Source organism: Triturus cristatus, chromosome 12 (assembly GCF_964204655.1).
Source record: "Triturus cristatus chromosome 12, aTriCri1.1, whole genome shotgun sequence".
Lineage (NCBI taxonomy): Eukaryota > Metazoa > Chordata > Amphibia > Caudata > Salamandridae > Triturus > Triturus cristatus.
The window spans coordinates 34,314,078-34,337,869 of record NC_140595.1 but is presented as its reverse complement, the minus strand read 5'-3'; the positions used below and the strand labels follow the sequence as shown (position 1 = coordinate 34,337,869).

The following is a 23,792-nucleotide window of genomic DNA, read 5'->3' as shown; positions in this document are numbered from 1 at the left end:
TAATTGTCTTTGGATTGAACATTTTGGAGTAGAAGGAAGGAGGGTGGGGGCAGATAAAGGAGCAGCAAGTAAAGACAAGCATTAAAAATGCAATAGGTCTCGCCTTTCATTAAGTTAAAGCCATTTGCTTTGCTATACAATACCATTAGCAAAGCAAATGGCTTTAACTTAATCAAAGGCGAGACCTATTGCATTTTTTTTTTTTTTTTAAAACCTTTATTCGTGCTTCTTAAAAGAACAAATACGGGCCTACAACCGTCAGGCCGGCCACGAAACAGTTAAGCACTAATACAAACATTACATCCCCTGTGCTTCAACGGTCAAGATTAGTAACGAGTTATGAGTAATACACTGGAGAGATCCCTGACCCCCGGGGAAGGAGAAGTGAAGGTTAATTTTAAATTTTCAAGATAATTTTATCAGGAAAAAAATTAGTGAAGAATAAGAACAAAGGAGATTCGAGTCCGCAAGATAGCTTCACCACACGGGAGCAGCAGCATCATTAAAACGACAATGGAAGTAAAATCTCAGGCAGTGAGGCGGTGCAGGTATATAACAGGATAGTCCCATGAACAATTACGCACCCCTCCAGAGCCGCCCCCACTCAATCCACCCCACACCCGGACCCCGAATCGAAGCAAGTATAGCGCAGAGACATAAAGAAAAGGCCCATAGAACTAATTAAGAACAGAGAATTATCCCCCCACCCTACACCAATGCGGAGGCTACGGCCTGCCCCCCCCCCCAGCATAGTGCCTGTCGCCCCATGAACCCGAAATATAGACAAGAGAGAGAGTAGGAATAGAGTGAAGAAAAATAAGAAAACAGAGAAGAAGGTGGGGAGGAGCCCACGGAACCTCAGAGCGCCCCAAACCATCAGCCAGCTATGGCCTCCACACACTGAGAACCCACTATGCCAGAAACTGCGTGCGAAAACAACGTGTCACAACGATGTAAGCGAAGGAAGTCAAATCGCGACGAGTGCGCACAACATATACATACAGTTCCAATCCCAGTCCAGCCCATCCGTGAAACCATGGCGATATAGATCAGTCTAGCCCTGGCCCGATCGCGGGCTTGGGATTAAACCAGCCCCTACATGAAGGCCCCGCATCTCGTGCAGACAAAAACAATATGGCCGCTTGGGAGAAGATGGTGAAGTAGAATCACGAAATGGCCGCCGACCATCTATCGAGGTCCCTCTTTGCACCACATAAAATCCAGACCTGGCAAGTAAAGTACAGGAGTTCCACAGAAAAGAAGCAGTAGGCCACCGTGGACGAGTCCTCGAGGATGTTAGGTATCGCTCAGCAGGATACTCTTGCGGACGCAGTGAGGCAGGCAACAATAAAGCAGGCAGCAATGAACAGGGAAACAAAGTATCCGCAGTGGAGCTGGAGGGCGGTTGATCCTGTGTGCCGGGAACGCCAGATGCAGGCACCAGTGTAGCACGATCATACACATCCGTTGCGTCCCCGCAAGAGGACAAAAGCACTGGCGGACCCACGCCTTGTTGATGACAAACAGAGCGCTCACGACCCGCAGCGGACAGTATGGAGTCAACCCGCTCACTCAGCGCTTGCAGGCCAGCACACATTTGTAGTCGAAAGTCCCGCAGGACAGCCAGAACGGAGCCGCATGTCAGCGGAAGCTGCGCCCCCACATCGGCAGCAATCCGGGACGGCACTGTGGAGCTGGTGTCCGGAGGAGGGAGGGCGAAGTGGGCAGCGGGCGAGACCGGAGTATCACCCCCCGGCCGCGAACAGACAATCAACACCATGTTTTACCGCTGTACGGTGCAATGGCCAGGGGATGGGGGGTCGTGGCAAGGAGTCAATTCCCCTCAGGTCTGCGCCGCAACAGGGAAAGCCAACAGTCACTTCTCTTCCCGCGGGTTCTCTTTGCCGCCGGCTAAGCAATAGAAGAAGGGGGCAGCAGCCTCCCACAGCGCGGTCCACAGAGCGGGGCAGGATACCCGCCGCACCGGGGCACACCCCACTGCTCCAGCCCGTCAGGCGCAGGGTGCAGAAGGTGTCCGGCCGTCCCTCCCCCGGCTCATCTGGCGACAGTCCGTGGTGCGAGGTGAGATCGGGACCGCGGGGCTCGGGTTTGCGCTAGCGGGTCCGGTGACTGCGGAGCTTCCAGGGGGCCGGCAAAGGCCACCATGGAGCAGGGGTCCAGTGCAGAGAACAAAAGCACCCAGAACTCCGGCATCCGGGCGGGCTGAGACTCCGGGAAAGCGGCGGCGCGATCAGCGCGTCATCGCACACGTTGCACCTCGAGAATCGGCGAGGATAAGAATCAGGATAATAGTCCGAGGCCAAGGGCCGACGGAGCCGGGCGCTCAAGCGTCTGCTCCGGTCGCCATCTTGGCTCCTCCCCCACCTATTGCATTTTCAATGCTTTTATAGGGATACTATTGATAACATGAGGCTGGCAGTTTAAGCTCCAGCACCTTAATTACCAAAGTATCTTTATGCATTTGCATTTTTTCTGCTGCATGACACATGAAACGTGTGTATCTGCAACACAGTTAAGTTTTTAAGATAAAGGGCAACTGTCAATTTGACTCTGCTCCTCCACGACCTTCAACCCCGTGCAGTGCCATCGCAGTGGCATCTCCCGAGCTGTGGAAATGGCTCATTACATTTCCAGAATTGAACGTGGGCTCTTTGTAACATTTCACTGCAAACATACTACAGGCTGCCAATCACAGTCGCCGAGTCTCGCGTTACAGTCACTCCCTATCACCGGGATGCTGTGTGTTCAGCCATGACTTTCATCAAGCAAAACACTGCTTCCTGGGACTTGAAGTGTTTTGTTTTTTTAAAACATGTGGGCTAATGTACCGGAAAATAACGTTTTGCAAGAGGAAAGCACAGGCCAGAAAAAGTTGTGGCGTTTAGTTATCTTTTCTGTTCGTCCTACTTTAACAGATAACAATTACAGAAAATATAAAGTGGCTGGTTAACCCCTTCACTGCCTAGTTCAGTATATTGACATTTAATAAAATGCATTTTGGTTGAGGTAGTTTCTGAACCAACACTACGCCTGTAGCACCGCTCTTGAGTTATAAAGTTAAACAATGATGAGTTTTGGACGAGAAACCGGGGCCACTGACGAAATCCCAGTCAGCCCAATGAAACGCGTAGCAGAAAGGATTATGTAAAAACTAAATCGGCGTTCAGTTCGAATCGTGGGTCTTACATAGGATGCAAATAAGAGCTTGAGGTGCTGTGCCCTGCTGCCCTCATGTTTAAGATCCGATACATACCACTGGAAGACTACCATTAGATGGAATAGTTGAAAAATCTTCCCAAGCCTAAAAGAACTGGAGAAACGAAGACGCTCCTGCCCCTTTCCCGAGGTGTCGCTTAACATAACATAACATGTGTATTTGTAAAGCACTCGTTCACCCAGAGGTCTCTTGACGCTGAATAACAGATGTTCATGTCGCTTGAAGGGGGTGTCTGCTCAGATTTAAAACAAAAATACAACTCAGATGTAAATTGACCGAGTGCGTTCAGGTGCCTTGCATCTCTGTAAACATAAGGGCGGGGGCTGTAAGGGCCCTAATTGTTTTCTATAGAGGTCTGAGGGCATAAAGGCGCGTTCTATTTAGTCAACCATCAATATACATGCACATCCAAAAAGGGTACACCACGTAGTGCCTCGATGAGCACAGCATGTCTAGAAGCAGCTAGACTACTCATGCAGAAATCTACGTGCGTTGTCGAACTTGTGGGCATATGTATCAAATTCTCTATTTGCGATTCTCAAATAGCGATTTTTTGAGAATCGCTATGTGGGAATCGCAAACGAGATGTAAGTTAAAATTCGCAAATTGTTAGCGATTCCTTGGCATTCCTTAAATTGTGATTAGCAAATTGTGAATAGCAATTAAGGAATACCTTCCCATTCATTCCTATGGGCCAGGAGGCCCATAGGAATGAATGGGAAGACATTCTCAATTAGCGATTCGCAATTAGAGAATCGCAAATTGAGAATAATTTCAAGGGTGCAAGGGTGTCATAAAGACACCCTGATGCACCCCTGAAAAGAGCATGTGGCGCACATACATGCCCTAAGGGCATGTATGTGCGCCACATGGCACTTTGAAAAATGCCAAAAACTGCATCTTTCAAAGAAATTGCAAATTACCACCAATTTGAATTTGGTGGTAATTTGCGATTTCTTAAGGAGAAATCGCACAACTTGGATGCTTGTTACATCGCATTTAAGGAATCGCAATTTGCAATTCCTTAAATGCAATCGCAAAATAGAGAATCGCAAATTTGCGATTCTCTAATTTGCAATGCCCTTTTGGGATGATACATCCCAAAAGGCCTTTTCCCGTTCGCAAACGGGCCGATTCTGAGAATCGGCCCATTTGCGAACGGGAAAAGGGCTTGATCCATATGCCCCTTGGTTCCTTGCCAGAAGGAAAAACGTATATAAAATTCACTTCACAACAAGACTACAACTGAATATTAAGACTCAATGAGCCTTGTGAGATCGAAAGTGGGAGGGGCGGAAAGATGTAGGCTACACCTCTGTCCTTGTTCAAGTTGAAAACTTTACAAACTCAACAAAGTAATAACAAAATGAACTACATATCAGGGGGGAAACACATACCTCCTGATAAACTGAACAGCCAAACAACTGAATGTGAGCAGAACGTTTTATACACAGTGAAAAAATAAACACATAGCTGGACTAGTGAGAGTAAATCAGAATAAAACCTCTGTACATGACAAACAAACCCAATACAGTTGAACTAGAAAGCATACACTCGAAACAAAGAGTATCTGCACATACTCAACGCACATAGCTAAACTAGAAACCATACGCCCAATCAGACCGTCTGCACACAATGAACACACCCAATGCAGGTAGCTGGCTAGTCTAGACAGCTCACGAGGGAGCAGAGAATCTGCCCACGATAAAGAAACTAAGCCCAGGTTAACTAGACAGCAGACACCCGAGTAGATGAAACGAAACACCTGCATCTAAAATATCCAACATACATCCAAGCACAGCATCTGCACACAATTAAGAAACGAAGCACAGGAAACAGAAATAGACAACACAGCATCTGCACAGTCAGTCGGTACAGGCAATCTGCACCCGAGCATTGGTACCCAATGGAGAAAACTAAACGCAAGAGGCTGAACTAGATAGCGTACACCGGAAAAGCATCTACGAACAAAACCAGCACAGGCAGACGCTCGAGCATACCATCTGTACACTATGACGAAACCAAACACAGGTATGGAAATTAGACAGGGTACACCCGAGCAGTGCTTCAGCACACAACGAAGAAACCAAACACAGGGGGCTGTAACTGGACAGCAAAAGATCCTCTGTCAAGAACAAACCAACACACATAGCCAAACTAAACAGCATACACGCCGGCATAACGCCTGTACACAATGAAGAAACCACACATAGGTAGCTGAACTAAACATGTTACACATGATCACTGCATCTGCACACAGCGAAGAAACCGTACACAAGAGCATCTGGGTATGATGAATAGGCCAAACAAAGACAAATAAGCCATGCAGAATATATATCCGAAAAGAACACCTGCACGCAGCGAGGAAACTGAACAAAGGGAACTAAATGAGGAGGTACCAGGTCAGAAGATGGAGAGTGGAAACATGTCTAAACAGCGGAGAGGAGCTGCCAGCAACGTACCCTGCACCATAGAAAGTGACATTACTTCCCCTCGCATAGTGCCCCAAGTAAAAGGCAACCAATCACTGCTGGGGTGAGCTTGACAAGCACTACCATGGGAAGCAGGCTCCCGCAAGATGGTGTAATTTATAAGCGTGAGCTGCCTGGAGCGCCGATCCACATGAGGCTGGCTACTGATTTGCCTCTTCAGGGAGGGGGGGGGGATATTTATTTTAACCAATCGCAGGATAGGTGAAGCGGTACAACTCCTAAGCCCCTCCCCATGCCGTACCATAGCTTGTCAATCACTATGAAGTAGCTTTCCCACTGCCTCTCGCTGCTCCATATGTTGAAGTCGGATACTCTGAAAACCAGAGTTAAGGCAATGGGATTTGTAAGATCTTCTGTCAGGAGGCGGGAAGAAAGCTCCACTTTGGGGAACTCTCCCCCTCCGCTTGATGCAGGAGTTTTGGCATAGATTGCATTTTACGTTGCTAAGTGCACGCAACCTAGGCATGATTTTAGCCACGCTTTTCTGACCATTACACTATTTGCGATCCTGTGTCCTAGAACGAAAGCATGTTTCTGGTGTGTTCCTGTGGTGCATGTAACGATCAGCAGGTAACTTCTGCTCTTTGTCCTCGTGCGGTATAGCAAATAACGGGTCTTCCTCAATAAATGTTGTTTGTTCTAAAGTTCATACTCTTTGAGATGAGTTTTGTGCAAATTATGGACGAACTTTTGTACAAGCGGCCGGTAAGCGTCTTGGACATTCGCCCTAAGACCCGAAGTAGGCAAATCCAAGCGATCGTGCCAAGAAAGCAAACCTTGCATTTATTTTGTTTAGGATTCCAACCGGGGGGACTAGGATGGTTCAAGCAGCCCGGTCAGGACACGGCTACAGCTCAATAAAACAAGCTGGTGGCAAAGCTGGCAGCGTTGTGTGGAAAACATAGTGCGTCCCAGCTAATTAAGGCTAGTGTGTGACGCCGCGAGTGCGAGATCCAATCCCGGTGGGCGGGGCTAAAAGTAGACAAGGCGGCAACAAGGAGGGACTAAGAAGCCTCCTTTTCAATGGTGAGCCTGCGTTTTGCATGCAGGATGACGCAAAACGAAGCGCACCAATGAAAATTGGAGGCGGAGCCGTGAGACGACTTCTGGAATCGTATCGATTCCAAGAAGTCTCGTAAGACGAGAGCAGCGCATGCGCTGCTTACGTCACGAGACCTAAAAAGAGTTATAGTGACGAGCACAGAAGTGAGAGAAATTTCTTTTAAAGAGGAAAGATGTTGTATCGATCTAAAACCATATTCCATGTCCAAACACCATAATACCAAGTGAATATATCTAGAGTCTAAGAAATAAGTAGGGGGTCCTTTTACTTTTTAACTTTTTGTATTAGGTGTTTTTTTAACAAACCACAATCTTCTACATGCATATAGCACATTGATTGTGTCATATCTGTTTTCCCAGCCTTGAAAAAGTCTGAGTACAGACGAAACACGTGCCGGCTAATTGTGTGCTGGGAATCTTTAAGAAACCAAAAAAAAGACAAGGAATTATCAACTGATTACTTTTTGGACTATTTGAATGCATTATATACCATGGGTCTCATTGTATTATCCTCATGTGTGTAGGAAATAGTTTGACTATGGGATTTATTTAATAATTGTCCAATACTGGTTTTGGAATTTTTCTATATGGTATGGGTGTGCTGTAATAGCTTCTTTTTGTGTACCATTTGAAATACTGTCTGGGGCATGATCTAGCCACAATAAAAGTGCTGCCCCCTTCCGACTGCTCTCCCTGCTTTGTAATGGGATTCCCTCACTGAGAGCGCATTGTTGCAAGTGTGTGTATTGTGTCAACCTTGAAACTTGTTTTTGAAAGTGAACACATCTTGTCTGGGGATTGCTGCACCCGTTATAAAACAAAATCCTGGTGTGATAACAGATATTTCTAAACCTGACATCTCAGTCTGTGTCAGACACCCACTAATGCAGGCCTAGCTTTTTCTTTTACGGAGCAGGTTAACCTGATATGTTCAGTGCTGTGCACTGCAGGTGAATCAAAGACTACAACTCCCAGTGGGGGGGAACCCATCTGTTTGGTCGTCGGCGTGGTGGCCTCCATGCTTGGGTGAGGCTCCAACACCCTGCCAAGAAGTTCGGAACCTTGGAATCTGGCTAGATGCCGACCTGTCTTTCGGACCACAGATAGGACGTGTGGCGGGCGTCTGCTTCGGCGTCCTGAAAAGCATACGGAAGGTCTTAGATCTCCTTCCCACGTCAGCTCGCAGAACGTTGGTGCACGCCCTCGTCACATCACGCCTGGATTATGGCAATTTGCTGTACCTGGGAGCAACTAACAAGGCCATAAATCGCCTTCAGGTATTGCAGAACGCGGCAGCCCGCCTCACTTTAAAATTGCCCAAAAGAGTGGCCTCCAATACTGCCCTTTAGACTCTTCACTGGTTGCCAGTGAGGAGCAGGGTTGAGTTTAAGGCCCTCTGTACCTGCCATCGCATTCTCACCGGGAAGGCGCCAACACCGCTCCAGAACCTGATCACCAGGTACGCACCCACACGCTCCCTTCGCTCCTCCTACGGAAGCCTTTTAAAGGTCCCGAGGATAAGACTGGCTCGCATGGGAGGTAGATCTTTCCGTTACCTGGTGGCTAAGAGCTGGAATGCTCTACCTTTGGACCTCCGTTTTGAGTCCTCGGAACCTGGTTTCAGGAGGAAGTTAAAAACACATTTATATACACGCTAGCTTGCACAGTCCCATTGGCTGAGTCTGTGGGAGTTCTTCTGTTCTAGCGCGGGGACACGCTTTGAGCGTAACCAAGCGCTCTATAAAATTCCCTTATTATTATTATAGAATGCCTCAGACTGTCACAGGAAAGTCCAGGACGAGAGAGCACGGGCTGATGAAATAGAGGCAGGTGACAACCCTAACCCGTTCCCCCACTTTCCTTTCTTCTCACCCCAGGGCAGCTTCCTCTCCAGTCCCAATTGATAAACTGTGCACGAGACACGACCCTTTTTAAAAGAACCATCCGAGCTATTAAAGGCCCAGTGTGATTAGGCGAGCCTACTTCGAGTACCGATAATTCCACTTCAGGTGCTGTTCCCTGCCACCCTCAAGTACCCAGAAGCCTCCGGGACATAAAAACACCGCTGCGCCGTCACCCGAACACCAATCACAGTCCCCGCTCTCACTCAGGAGCCAATCAATGACAGCTGGATGGTTCACCTGGCACCATCCCATCGCGCTCCACTTGCCTCTTAGCTCCCGCCAAGATCTCAGGGAAGCCTTGGATTGGCTAGGAGACTGTCACGTGACCGCAATAGGCGTGGCTTGTACTTACCGGAGAGCCTCTGATTTGTCCAAATGTGGCCACGTGGCGCGCTTTCTGTTAAGTTGGTTTGTGTGGCAGAGGGTGGGGAGGAAGGTTGTGGCGTTTGTTTCGGATTTAAATGTGGTTCTCTGCTGTAAGTATTGTTTCTGTGCTTGTGAAGTCTTTTGCAATGTTGTTGTGTTATGTTACTCACTGAACGCTCCCGCGTGGCTTTGGTGTCTATTATCTACTGGTTTTATATTTTAGGCCTCCGATGCTAATTATCGATGGAGAGCGCGGATGAACTAAAGACAGAACAGTTTTTTCGGAGGTGGGTGGACGAGCGTTGTGGGTGTATTTGTCTTGCATACTCGCAAATGTTTGTTTTGCAGCTCTTCGTGTATTTTTCAATTTGTCTTGCTGTGTGTGTGGTTGTGTGTGGGTGTGTGATTTTTAGACTTTTATTTTCCAGATAAGCTTTCCTTTGAGAGGCTGTTACACCTCATTTTGACTTACTAGTATTTACTACTCCGTTTTTATCTATTTCTTTCTTATTTTAGGTACACGATAATCTGTGCTGAACAAAACGTTTTAAACTGTTAGTTTTTGTGTATTTCAACCCTGGCCGGCTTGAGGTTAAATATTTATATATTTAAGTGGTTTGTATTGTGATGTTTACTGCATAAAATGTGTATTTCTAAATGATTCATCCAAAACAAACAATTTTTTTGGTCTGGGTATGGTAAAATAACTTGTCAAATGTTTTTTGTATTAACATACGATTGTATTTTGGGACTTTCAGTTCGATTTAAGAAACTGAAATGACTCTCGAAAAAAAAATCCTACTTTGAAGGGAAGCACCAGTCTGGGGAAGCAGGAGTCCCCTAAACAAGAAGTCAAGTAAGCAGTCTAATAGGTTAAATTCTAATTTACGGTTCCAGTACAACTGTGAGTCTCACAAGGATTGGAGTGAATCGGGGGGGGGAGGGAATTATCTGAAAGGTTGATGATGGAAACGGAAAGATTGCTTTCTTTGTTTTGTGTCGTTTTGTAAATGCCAAAGACAATTCCATTTTTTTTTTTTTTTTAAAAAGCTTTGAGTTTGCAGTGCTTGCTGTTCAAACAGGTGTTAAAGGTGGGAGAGGAAATGTTTGGTACAATGTCGGGGGTAAGGTTGGGGGCGTTTTCTGCGAGTACTTTGCCGTTTAAATGGAAGTCCGTTTTATTGTTAGTGTAGTAATACAGTTTCGGTGTTTATTTTTGTCTCCAGGTGGTGAAGTCCACGAGTCTAGCTCCAAGTTAAGGCTCCGATGACAGCTCCTTAGAACTGGGCTCCCGTGAGGTGGAGGGCGGCGTCTGCAAGGTGATTGATCAAAGGGGGCGGGCTGCTTCAACTGTGAGTTCAGGTGGAGGACATGTTTGTTTGTGGGTGAGGCACTTCAAGGGTGTGGAGCACTTACTATAAGTTTGGAAAGATGGTGCCCCAGAACAGTTTTCGGCAGCTGCTGTTGATGTTACCTCTGTCTCCTGCAGCAGCGGCTGCAAGATCGGTGCGGTTCCTGGTGTCGGTTATATTTTAAGGGCTGTTGGTAAGAAATATTCCTCCTTTCGGGGGTTCGGCTCAGCGCGAGCGATCTCAGTTGCTAGGTTATATTTGTGTAGGGGGCACTTTTCTTCATTTGGAAGGGTGGTCGTGGGTTTCAGTGGGAACACGGTGTGGAGATTCTCTCTAAAGATGGCGTGCACTGTAATGTCTGTTTTTGTTTCCATACAGGCCTGTAGCTGGTTTTGTCTTCTCAGAACGTCTCGTCAGTGAGTGCTGTCCCCCTTTGCGAGCGGTGGGGGGGTATCCGATGGTATTTTGCCCGCGAGCCTCTGTGATCCGCAGCAAGGTGGTCTTCAGTGTGGGGGGCGCAGCTGTGGCTTTTGATCGTCTGATGGGGCAGTTGAATGTCTTCAGACTTAACACGAAGTGCACTTCCAGTCTTCATTTACTTGTGTCCTTCTTTCTCCCTCCTAATTCAGTGGTCCGCTTTGATGGGCGGTTTTAGCTTGTTTGTTTTTCTCTTTTAGGCTGTTGCAGAGGTGCAGTGTAACAAGTTGGCACAGCGTGGGGTAGTTTGCCTTGGCAATTCCGGGCCTCTCAGTTTCTTTGGCTGCCTGCACTTTGATGGAAGTCCTGGTCCGAGTCCTTCCCTGGTTCTCTAGCGGGTCTTGCCTGCGTACAGGACTCCACGAGTGACCACTCCTCAGCAGCTGGCGATGAATCAGCAGCTCCTTTCTTTGATTGGGCTCTGCTGGTTTCCCTGTGGCTTGTGTGGTCTATTCCATTAATCAGTGTGCCCATGACTTTGATCTCTCCACATGAAATGATTCAGCGAAACCTGGTGATCGACACAGACACAATTTCTCCGCTCCTGCAGTCTCTGGGTTTAAGCCGGTGTTGCTGAATGGTTCTACCTGGGTTTATCCCAGCAGAGCATTTTCAGGAAAGGATGAGGTGACGGCATTAATATAGTGTAGTCTTGAATAATCTGGCAAGCCTGCTTCTGATCCATGTGGTCAAAGCTTCCTGTGGCCTTCAAGAAGGCATCGTCTGTCAAAGACTGCAGTGTGGCTCTGTGTAGCCAGACTCCATGAACCCTGATGGGTAGGACACATGCGGAGGGAGTCTACTACAGCGACTCTGCCCACCCAGGGGGGTTTGGAGGCCTTAAAACTGCAAAGTCCAAAATGCCTTTTTATTAGTCCATCTTATCGCAGTCGTGTGAGGCACGTTAAATTTCAACTTTCCATAAAAGGAATTTGTCATCAACTCATTATCTGTACTTGTGTGACCTCCGTTGAGTAATCTGGGCTCAGTCGGCCCTTCTGGTGTATTCTTAACCCCATAGATTAACCTGGCCGTCTCAACTTACTTGGTGCATTTAGAGAGCCGAAGAGCCGAACCTTACTCTGCCCTCGTAAAATTCTATCTACACTACAAGACGCTTTAGGTCAAAAAACCAGACCATATTCAGTTTTAACTCTTCTTGAGGCAAAAAAAATCACTCTTGAACAGATTGGGGAATGAGAATTCATTCTACTTCCGGGTTTAAGGGTCAAATGGCCTTTAGACCACAAAGGAATCCATTCAACACACTTTTCATTTTGCTCCTGCCTTCACCAGAGAATCTGATGCAACAAATTGCCACCCGTGTGAGCAAGCCAGCCCCCCTCAAACTCTTCTCACTGCACCCCTTGGATGCATCGCAGTTCATAGTATGGATTCTACCATCGCTTAATTCTAAGCTGCTGTGTGGTCTAAATCCACACTTTACAGCTGTATTTAAGGCTTTTAATCTTGGTGATGGGCAGTGCCATGGGGTGAGCGGATGGCAGCTATTGACTTGTAACAAACTCTGTGCTTAATTTCTGTGCCTTGGTCCCTTTTTTTTTTTTTTTTGTAATATGTTGCATGTGACTACATAAAGTGGTTAAACTACTGGAAACCTCTGCAGTAGGCGAGCTTGCTTAGTTTAAAGCTAGGACTTTGGAGGGGACAACCCCTGCCCAAAAGCCTTCACACCTACTGCTTTAAAAAATAATAATAATAATTCTACAGTGGTTATTTTCTGATCCTTTTTTGAGTACTGAGTTCTAAGTGGAGCTCGTGCCCAGATGCATTCCTTTCTGCTGCCTCAGTTCTTTCGGGAGTTATCGTTCCTAAACCATGTCTTTCTGCAAACCCCTGTATCTTGCTACTTTGCTGTACGGTTTGTGGCTAGTCAAACATCCTTGTTTCTCCATTCAAACCCTGCATATCTGCCTTGTGCAGAGGTACAGCCTTTCATGGCTTCAAAAATCCTGCAGAGCTCTATTTTATCTGTTAACTGACGTGTGTAGAATATTTAAAACCATAAACCTCCTTCCAAATTTTTCATTACTGAGATGTGGGCTGGCGATGCCTCCACTATTCCGGAAGGATACTCCCATCAGGGCAGACAGAAAGGGGGAAATGTGGGGTGGGGGGGGGGGGGAAGGGCTGTCCATCTATAGAAATGAACTGAGGGCGAAGGGCTCAGAACAGGGTAGTAACCCAGATTGCGAGCTCCTACTCTTTCAGATAAACCTTACCAATAACTTTACGTTTAAAGGCCTTCGGATTTACAGATCACCTAGGGCTAAAACACCACTGATATAACTGAGCCCATATCTGGAATCTAGCGTGAAGAACTTAGATTTTACTGTTCTGGGTGATTTCAACTTGCACCTAGAAAAGTGCTTTGATACAAGCAGTGACTTTGATAGATGCGTTGTCCAACCTAGCCATGCAACAGATTGTTAAGCTTAACCCGCACGAGGCAGGGCACTCGCTCGATGGGATCTTTACCTCCAACAATGACATTAAGATAATAGAAATCCTACCGGTGCCCTGGTCAGACCACAAGGTAATATTTGCTATAAATGTGGAAAAGGATGTAGCTATATCTGCACCGCCACCTAGGCGCGCCACTTACTTCAACTGGTCAAAGACTGACTCCCCTAAACTAAAAGCATCTCGCACTGTAAATTCCTAAACTAGAGCATGACAGTAATGTAGCCACAAATCAAAGTTTGAGTTGGATAAATTCAGCCATTAAAGTAGCGGTCCCTCAAAAAAAGATACCTCTAGGAGAAACTCCTTCCCAACCATGGTTTACGGACTCGCTAAAGGCGCAAAAGCAAAACTGCAGAAGGCTAGAAAAGAGATGGAGTATGATCAACGGTTGAAAGACTATTCTAAAACCTCCCTGGTCATTTATAAAAAAAATTATATTCGAAGAAAAAAGCAAACACTTCACTCGAAACAAATGTGGCACAGAACTCTAGCAAAGAACTCTTCTCTACAGTAAAAACTAACAAATAGCACCAAACAGACAGCATTGAGCTCTGAATTTTGCAATAATTTGGGACAATTTTTTTTTTATGGATAAAGTGACCGCAGTATAGGAGTCCTTTGAGATGACAGCCAAACCTATTCCCACACGGTCAATCACAGAACCTAATGAGGAAACCTCTCCACTAAATTTGAACCCCTTATTTCACTTTCTGCCACAATCAGTAGAGCAGATTCTTCAGGTGGTTAGGTCAACTAAATCCGGGGGCCTGACAGACCCTGCCCACCGAAGGTGATGCACTTATTCCCTGAACTACTGAGCGAGCAATTAGGTCTGCTATTCACAGAAATAATCAATTCTGGCCACTTTCCAGAGGTATGGAAAACAGCCTCCGTGTTGCCGTTTCTTAAGAAACCAAGCTTGGACCCACAGGAACCCTGTAATTAAAGACCCATTGCGAGAATCCCGTTCATTGCTAAAGTTCTGGAGAAATTACCGAATATACAGTTGTCTCAATTTCTCTCGGAGGCAAATGCCTTAGACCACTTGCAATTTGGCTTCCGAAAGGGACATGGAACGGAAACAGCCCTGCTCATGGCAACTGAGGAACTCGAGTGTACTGGATGCTGGAGGAAAGGCTGCCTTGATCCTTTTGGATCTCTCGGCGGCCTTTGACACGGTAAACCATGAAACACTCCTGACCCGACTAACCGAAGCAAGAGTCAATGTGTCTGTCCGAACACTGTTAGCCTCTTATGTCTAACGGAACGTTCACAGTGGAGCTGGGAGAGGCAAAATCAACCATTTAACTCCGTGTGGTGTACCCCAGGGGTCATCTTTATGCCCCACTCTATTTAACTTGTACATTGCACCTCTGGTGGCAATAATAAGGTACTGTGGCTTCCTACCGGCCTCTTATGCTGACGTCACCCAAATCGTGGTGTCAATCTCTAACAACGCCAAAGACGGCAGACGGGTTTAAAAAAATGTATGGAACAGATTAATCTATGGATGCAGAGCAATTGCCTAAAGTTAAATGGAGACAAAAGCGAAGTCATGCTGTTGGGGACAGACATGAAAATCTGGTCCCAGTATTGGTGGCCAGATAGTTTAGGCGATTGCCCATCCCCAGTCAACAAGGTATAATACCTGGGAGTGCTTCTGGACAATAAACTGTCTTACGATGCTCAGTCAAACAAATTAGCATCCACCATCTGGTACATCTTGAAAATGATGAGGAAACTCTTGCCGTTCATTCTGCTTAATTCCTGTAAAACAGTTGTAACAACTGTCCTTATCGAGGCTGGATTATGGAAACGCTCTATATGCAGGGTTACAGGTCCAGCATCTGGTATAACTGCAGCGCCTGCAAAACGCAGCAGCCAGGCTGGTGCTGGACATTCCCAGGTCTGAGCTTATTGCACACAGATTAAGATCCCTCCACTGGCTTCCAATAGGAAAAAGAATAAAGCTTAAGTCATTGTGTCTGGCCTACAAAGCCCTGCATGGGACGGGTTCGCAGTTTTTGAAAACCCACCTAAAAATGTATGAGCCATCCAGGACCTTGAGATCCAGCCAATCAAAACTTATCCAGGTGCCAAAATACAAACAGGTCAGGTGGTGGGGGGGGGTGAAGCTTTCTGTTGCACGCAGCTGAGGCGTGGAATCTGCTTCCAATTGCAATCAAAAATAGCCCATCTCTGCTTTCATTCAGGAAAGATAAAAACTAGGGGTGGGCGGAATTTGCATAATGGCGTTACGCAAATCTGTGCAAAACGGTAAATCTCCGAACACGCAGAAATTCCGCGAACACTCGGAATTGCTTGTTCACGATGCTTTTTTCCTGTTCACAATCGCTGTTTGCGTGCTCAGGGAGAAATTTCTCGCGAACACACATTTTGAGAACGCGAACAAGCAAAAAATTTCACAATCGCGGAAAGCAGACTTTTGGGCAATTGCGTGTTCTCCGGAACGCGAAATTGCCCAAATTCCGCGAGCGGAACAGAATTTACCGCCCAGGCCTAATAACCTGGCTATTCAATGCAGGCTAGAAACATAGATTTGGCAGGGCGCAGGTCTCTGCATCCTCCTAGCGCCACGACTGCCATGGGCAATCGCGCGCTTTATAAATATACCAATCAATCGGCCTTTTAGACTGTTGGTTTGTGAACGTAGTGATTTTGAGAAGCTTTGATTTCAATTGGTGCGGGCCCTCCTTCCTGCTCAGACAAGTAAAGTTCTCTTCATTCTCATTCTGGGTATAATGGTTCTAACGAACTGTAAAATGGCAAACTAATGTGTGAAATTGACTACCAGTCTGGTCCTTTACTAGTTCTGTGGTCTTTATAGCCAGTCTTTACTCGCGATCCTTGCCTCTACTTGCCACCAGAAAGATGCTCATCACTTGGCTCTAGTTCAATTTCATAAACCCAGTGCCAAGGAGTTCCCTTTCGGTTTGTCCTTTCATTCTTGGTGGCACCCTATATTTTGGTTGTAGTGTTAGAACTCCTCTCAACGTGCACAAATGCTATTGAGGGGCCCGAAGGCTGCGGGTTCAGCCATTAACTTGATCCTATTTATTTCAGCCTTGCCCTTGGGTGCAGGGTCTGACCTTCATGTTGGTGCTGTACAACACCTTGAGGTCCTTTCATCTCCCAACTTGGCACTTGGATGGATCTGATCTCCTAAAGCTATGAGGTCTTCTTCCTAGCGAGTTTCACCCTCGGTGGGCCTGATGGCCACCAAGTCTAAGTACCATGTAAGTGTGATCATGGGGGATGGCTTCTTGTCTGTGGTGGCAGGCTCAACAATACCAGTCAGCCAGCACATTAGCGGGCAGGTAGGTTTTCAGGTGGCACCTCTAAGATGCCCTCTGGGTGCATTTTACAAACCTGGTACTGGCATCAGTATAGATTTGAGACAAGGTGTTGGATACCATGCACCATTTTTCGGTTCCACCATTATGTAGCCGGGTAACTCGTAATGACCACATGTAGTTAACATGGCTGCCTGATAGCTTGCAATGCCTTTCTAAGGGAACTACAAAAAAATGATGTACAGAATGTTGAGCAATGCCAAACATTCACCCCAGTACAGAGATCTGGGTCTAAATCACTTTTTTGGTCTCCCCATGCCATTAAAGTTGAGACCCAGCCATATGCAAATCAATCCTGACCCTGCTCCCCATGAATCAGTCCAGCCCAAACTGCCTATGGAACCAGGCCTCACAGGGGCATACCTGCTCATGCAGATATGCCCCCACAATTATAATGCACCCCACGACTCTTTTGCCAGCTGTAGGGATGAATTGCATATAAGGCAGTGGATTTGGGCGTAGCACATGGAGTGTGCTGTCTTGTTCGCCGAAGGGCTTGTGCCCTCTCATGCATCCTGCTGTGGCAGTTTGCGTGCAGTTTGTGTGGCTCCCTGAGGGTGGCATAATGTACGCTGCAGCCCTGGGGGGGGGGGGCTTCTTTAGTACCATGCCCTAGGATGCATGGTCCAGGGTTTGAGCTGCTAGGCTCCCATAAGGGATGGCAAGTGGAGGACTATTTGGTGTCCGTCTATAGACGCAAAATATTTGAGTTCCACCTAGGTGGGTAGCTGTGATGCCCAATGAGTAGCAACAATTTTTTTTAATTTTGTTGCTTTTCAGCAATTATCCAGCCTCTTGTCTTTCCTGTCTTTGTATTCCTACTTTCTCTATTCTCTCATTTCTTACTACTTTTTCTATTATGTGATGACTAAATTAAAAAAAGTGGCTTTAATTTAAGCCCGACCTCAGCACTGCAGCCGGCTCCCCATGTGGCCATCAAAGGATTTTTAGGGGGGGTGACCATGTGGGGAACCGGCTGCAGTGCTGACGTCTATAGAGAGGTGGCAGAGATTGGCGCTGGTCTGTCGCCTCTCTCGAGATAGCCTGAATTTTGGCACCCAAGGGCCGTACAGAACGCCTCTATTCGGGCATCTCGCAGTGAAATATACTCCAATCTCTGGAGAACCCCTTGTGGCAGACGAGAGCTGCTACCTTTCAGACTGGAACATTGTATTACTGGTACAGTATGTCCAAATATTGCAGTCGCTGTCCCACCTGAAGATAATTGATTCTCCACTTGAGCTTTGTTCTGATTTGTCCTTCTCTGTTACAGGTTTTCCACTGCTTTAGAAGCAGCTTTCCCTCAATCCAAGACAAATTGCTGAAGAGCAGATGGTGGTGAAGTTGCCTACATGTCTGCTTGGAACCTACCAAGTTCAAACTGCACTTAAAGGGTAAGTCGTGGCCTTATATGATGTACATCAATTGATGGAAATAATCTGAGGTAACTAAATCATGGAAAGCCAGTTTTAAGGAAATGTAATTCAAATTACCATAAACTGAGTTCCCTGAGTACTATGTATATTCTATCTGCAATAGAATATACATTGACAATGAAGCACCTGTTACCAATGAAATCCCCTGTGAATATTTTTGAAAATTTACTTTTACCAGAAAAAGCATTTAACCTCGTGTTTGTAGAACCTGACTGTTATTTTCCTAAATAAAGGTATTTAAGTTGGGGGGGGGGGGGGGGGGGTGAGGGAGAGAAATACTACGAGCCTTGTAGAAAACCAAGTGGTCTGTTTTTTCAGGATTAAAACTGAATCTACACATCCGATAGGTGTATGGTAAGGTATTTTGTTTGGTTTCTAGGAAGTAGGGATTTCCATTCACCCTGCAGTAATCTGACCTTGTTCTTCAAACTCAACTGGGTTTGCAAGGAGTATGCATAGTAGCAATGAAAGGGGAAAAATGTGTACTTGAGTCTTTCTGTGGTCTGATATAGAAGTTGGGCATGATGTGCATGCAGTGTGGATTGGAGGCTGCAGTGTGGATGGAGGGAGTGTACAAATGTGCCCTTGCGAGTGCCTCTTCAGACCTGTATAACAAGAAGTGCTCTTGCTACATCATTTTGATAAATCCTCTTGATTTGGCAGAAAATCCATGTTTTGTACCAATTGTCATTGCACTCGGAACCGAGTCCATGGTGGTTTCAGATCCTAATGTGTTGCTGTTTTCCACAGCCTCGGAGCCGCCTTCTCCACCTGACCTGGTGTTGCTCAGTTGTCCACTCGGAAGTCTGTTTTTGCATCTGACTTTGCCTGCACTATGAAAGGTAAGTTATGGGTTCATATTGTGTATGTAACCTGCACTACACAAGTATGTTACACCTGTGACTTTGCTATAGTAGTTTGGAGAAAGCAGTGATCCACGGTGGTGGCGAAATGGCACGAGTAAGGTGATATTGCTTTGAGGACTGGAGGTGGAGGGGACTTGGAGAATAGGAAGTGCATCAAGGGGTTGGAGTAGTTTACTGTGCCAGGAGAGTACATGTGAGAATTAACAGATGTGCTGTGCCAGGTCTGTGACCGGCGGATCCTACTATTGGGCAGTAGGGTGTGGTTTGGAAGGTAAATCTAGGAGGGTTTAATGGTCCAGACTATGAAGCTGTCCCAGACAATGAGTCGGCTCACCATGTGAACTCGCCCTGCAAGGATTGGGGATATTGAACTGTTGGCACAAGTCTTGTCACTTGCATCACTCGGCTAAAGTGTTAACTGAGGCTGAAGGAAAATGGGTCAACTACGCGAAGATCAGAGTGCATAGAAAGTGTCCCACACCGTCCTGTTGGAGGAGGAAAAGGGAACCTTAAATCTGGTACCATACACTAATGTGTTCCGTAGCAGAGACTCCCATGGGTCTTAAATGGTGTCTGTGTAGGGTTGTAGGATTCATAAGAATGATGCGGCTCCTACATGCTGTCATCTCTGCACACAAAGGGAGGCCGAGGAATTAATTTCAAGGAGTGAAGTTTACAAGGGGGTGGATGTATACAGGTGTTCTTGAAACATCAATTTAAAACCAGCTCACAAGGCAGTGACCTGTGCATACTCCATTTTATATACTGGTCTGCTTGTGACGGCGCACTCTCCACTGTAGGTTGAAGGAAGAATCTTACTGGTTTGGTTTACAGCAGAGGGAGGAGTAAACCTGTAAATACTGTTAGCCTTAGTTTGTTTTGGATGCTTCATCTCTGGTGGCCGTAGCTGTCCTCACTCATGTTCATCTTGTTTTCTAGGTGACTCTCCTCCCACAGGAAGCCTCTCGGAGGAAATCTTTGGTGGCCAGACCTGGTCTCATTTCACAGCTTCACATTATTGTAAAATAAAGTGTTGAACTGCATTGTCTGTGCTAATTTTGAGAATGGGAAAGGATGATCAAGGTTTCCTCAGAGGGGCTCTCCTGTGGGTTGGTTGTTTGCTAATAGTATCCAGGCCCATCATTAGAAGATGGAATAAAGCACATTCTTGGGACTGGTAGGGACCCCATTTTACAGAACTGCTTCTCCCTTAAGTTTCGTCCAATGTATGCTGGCTATGAGAATGGTGCTAGTGGTGGAGGGGAGGGGGTCAATGCTCTGTTTGCAATTGTTGAATCCAGCTTTCTGAACTATTCTGGCCCGAGTTCCCTACATCTTGCCTGGCAGTATTTCACAAGGTATGTTAGAGGTCTGACCCTGGTCAAACAGACCAGACCCTCCAGGTGAGGTCTCAACACCCCCACCAAGATCATGTCCAGCAGTGCCACTTGCGGGGCCCATAGAGCGTTATCATGACTTCATTCCTGTCACTCAGTCCTTGCAGGGGCTTGGTAGGAGAGTCTGTTACCCCTGCCTCTTGTTCCTCCTTGGAGAGTAGAGTTGGGTGTTCATACATTGGTAATTGAGAATCTGTTGGCTCGTGTAACTGGCAGATCTGGATGCTATGAGGTGAGTGATGTATCTCAAATCCCTGCCCCATGTGCAGACAACCTTACAAGGGTCCCAGACTGCTAATTGTCCAGCGTGTCTCTGGCCAAGGTAGGAGATAGTGGGTGATGGTTAAACCTGTCCTTCACGTAGCCAAGAAGGCACATCATGGGTCATTAGAGTGGTGTCTTCATTGCTTATTACGGAGCATACCTCTGTCCAGAACTCTAGGGCAGTGCTGTGCAAGGAAGAAATGGGGCATGAGTTACATGGCAGCGCCTACATTTAGAGTCTGGATTAAATCCTGTCTTAGGTAAGTAGTGGTGTAGGAATATAGGCACTGTATATAAAAGTATGAGCCTCTGATAGTTCAGGGACCACAGTTTTAATTGTCGACAGCAGAAGGCCCCCTTTTCAGCCGGGGGGGAGGAGGAGGAGGAGGGGAGGAGGAGAAAAGAGTTGAAGTCCATGACCCATGCCTACAATCTGTCGGAGGTGGCATTCAACGAGTGTGTAAAGATGAGTAATCCATCCTTGGGATTCCTCGTGGATTTACTCCTGTGCAAGTAGAGCTCTGGCAGGGAAGGTACGATGTAGTGACTGGCATACAGCACGTACCTAATATAATATCCAATGCTTATGGGAAGTCTTGTCTTGATAGCGAGTTGGATGGAGGGAGTATATTGGGTGAGACCAGCGTGTTGCCGAAGTCTGTCCCAATGCTATATTGGGTTAGAATAACTTTGTTGCAAGGGTAGGTCTGGTTATGCTCCTAGATGCAGCTGAAACATGGTGCGGTGAGTGTTGTAGAGGGCATAGTTGCCCCAGTAAAGGGGAGTTCCAGTACTGACTGTAGCGGAAGATATTGAAAGAGAACAGTAAGTCCTATAACATAGGGAAAAGATTAGTTTTTTAATGGCTTTACGAAATGCAGTGTGGTTGTTGATGCTACAGATGTGAACCAAGAGTTAGTTTCCCTAGCCAGGACGTGGCAAGTGCATCCTTCTCTCTCCTCACCTGAGTAACAGCTTCCAGATGCTGGCCCATGGAACGTAGTTGGCGAGTGGGTATGTAGGGTGATGGCAGATTCACCAGGATATCTGGGGAAGAGTGATTCATGAATTTGTGAGCAATGCAGAGAGACTTCAACTCGGTGCATTTCGCCTCCGGCAGCCAATGAAGTCTGCAGATGGCGTTAGTCGTGGGTCAGGTTCCTGGGAGGCTAAGTAGGGTTCTGGCAGTGGCATTTTGAGCCCTTTCCAGTCATAGGATTTCAGCCTTAATAGCCCCCAGATAAAGTGAGCTGGTGTAATCCAGCCTAGATAGAATGGAGGCCTGGATGATGACTTGGCGGACTGTGGGATCTAAGCGGCCCAACGGGGGTTTGTGCCCACGCAGGAGTCTGAAACTGGTCCCAGCTACTTTTTTCATTAGGGCCTGGAAGTTAAGGGCAGAATCAACCCAAACTCCCAGGTTTTTGATCACCTGTTGAGGTGCGGGTGCGCAACCCAATGTCAAAGGCCACCAGCGGTCACCCCACAGCTCTGTCTCCCCACAAGCAAAATCTCTGATTTGCTCACATTTAGGTGGAGGCAGTTGGCATTCATCCACTCATCGATGGCTGTTGGATCGCTCCTGAACTTAAATGCATCCTGTGTAGAGCAGTCAGTGCCACTACCACCTAGGTATCGTTGGAGTATGATACTACCGTTAGTCCTCTACTCCTGGCTATCGCTGCTAAAGGTTCAACATATAGGTTGAATAGCGTTGAGCCCTTGTTTAATAGTGTCAGGGAGGTGGAGGGGGGGGGGCGCGGTGCGGCGCGGCGCACCCAACAGGTTCTTTCGGTTAGAAAATAGGCAAACCAGCCTAGGGCAGGACCCTCAATGCCAGCCTCCTTTAGATGTTGCAACAGAGTCTGAGAGAGGGTTGAACATTGCATTAAGAGGATCAGTGCCGATGTTTGCCCAGCATCTAAGGCCACCCTCGGGTGTTCGGTTACAGCTAGGAGGGCTGTCTCTGTGCTGTGACCCGGGCGGAAACGATTCTGAGAAGTCAAGTGTCCTACTTTTTTAGGAATCTCGTCAGAATGGCGTTCATGTAGGCCTCGGTGATCTTGGACACCCACGGCAGGAGAGAGAGGACGAAAGTTCTCTGGTTTAGAGGTGTCCAATGTGGGTTTCTTTAAAAGGGGGACCACCATGGCCTGTTTAATGTCCGTGGCAGTTGTCCCCAGGGCTTGGAATCAGCTGACAAAAAGGCAAGTGGGGCAGAGACTTGAGGAATTGCTCAGGATCTGCAGGGGAACCTGATCTAAATTTACTGCAGATCGTAAGCCGCTCATCTTGAGAGATCAGTGGGAAGACCGTGTGTGGGGTGCAGCCTGGGGCCTGTGGAAAGGGCCGGGCCTGATCGCGGTGTGAGGGAAGGTCCTGTAGATGTTCTCAACCTTCATAATTAAGAAGGCGGCCAGAGCCTCACATTGCTGGTCAGACTAAATCACGGCGCTTTCGGTGGCCCTGCAGATTTTACATCTTTAAGTATTGAAAAAACGCTTTTAGCAGGATTACTGTGATTTCTGATTTAGTCGGCAAAGTAGGCCGCCCTTTAATTCTTGACTCTATGGTGATTTTTGGTGGCTACCTGGTAATGCCCCTTCAAAACAGGGTCATAGTCCCGCCCCATGCCCGTTGGAGCCAGTGGTGTCTGAACTGGGCCTGTGACCATAGAACATATAATTGCATGTCTGGTGTCCCCAGACTGCTCCGTGCTAGTGGCAATGTGAGGAGTTTGACTTGCTGCGGTTTACGAGCCCATACCTGCGTGAGATTGTTAGACTTAAGTGTTTGAGTAATTGCCCCGTGAGTGGAATGTGGACATTGACCAAAAGATACAAGGACTTAGGGAGCACAATCATTTTTGCAATAGCGATGCAACCGGTCATGGACAACGGAAGCCTGATCCATTCCTGGATATGGGTCTCCCGCCAATCGATCACCGGTCCATAGTTAACCCGCCAGAGCTCCTCTGGATCTCAGCCATATTCATTGATATTTAATCTGGTCTGTTGCCTGTTTCAGCGGGTATTCAGAGGTGTAGACTACTGGCAAGCCAAACTTGTTTGGTAAAC

The 23,792-nt window shown here is 46.9% G+C and overlaps 1 protein-coding gene across 6 annotated transcripts in view; it reads left to right on the top strand.

Annotated features, from left to right (window-relative positions):
• Positions 1 to 23,792, top strand: part of LOC146772321 (ectoderm-neural cortex protein 1-like) — a 172,064-nt gene that overhangs the window by 64,695 nt on the left and 83,577 nt on the right. The window contains exons 1-7 of one of the 6 annotated variants that reach the window (XM_085639138.1): positions 9,083 to 9,172; positions 9,286 to 9,349; positions 9,821 to 9,918; positions 10,289 to 10,381; positions 10,793 to 10,830; positions 18,026 to 18,146; positions 18,939 to 19,030. The gene's annotated coding sequence lies outside the window, so the exon portion shown is untranslated. Of the gene's footprint in view, positions 1 to 9,082; positions 9,173 to 9,285; positions 9,350 to 9,820; positions 9,919 to 10,288; positions 10,382 to 10,458; positions 10,608 to 10,792; positions 10,831 to 10,856; positions 10,875 to 18,025; positions 18,147 to 18,938; positions 19,031 to 23,792 lie in introns of those variants that run through there. The other 5 variants (XM_085639139.1, XM_085639142.1, XM_085639143.1 and 2 more) reach the window with 5 other exon arrangements.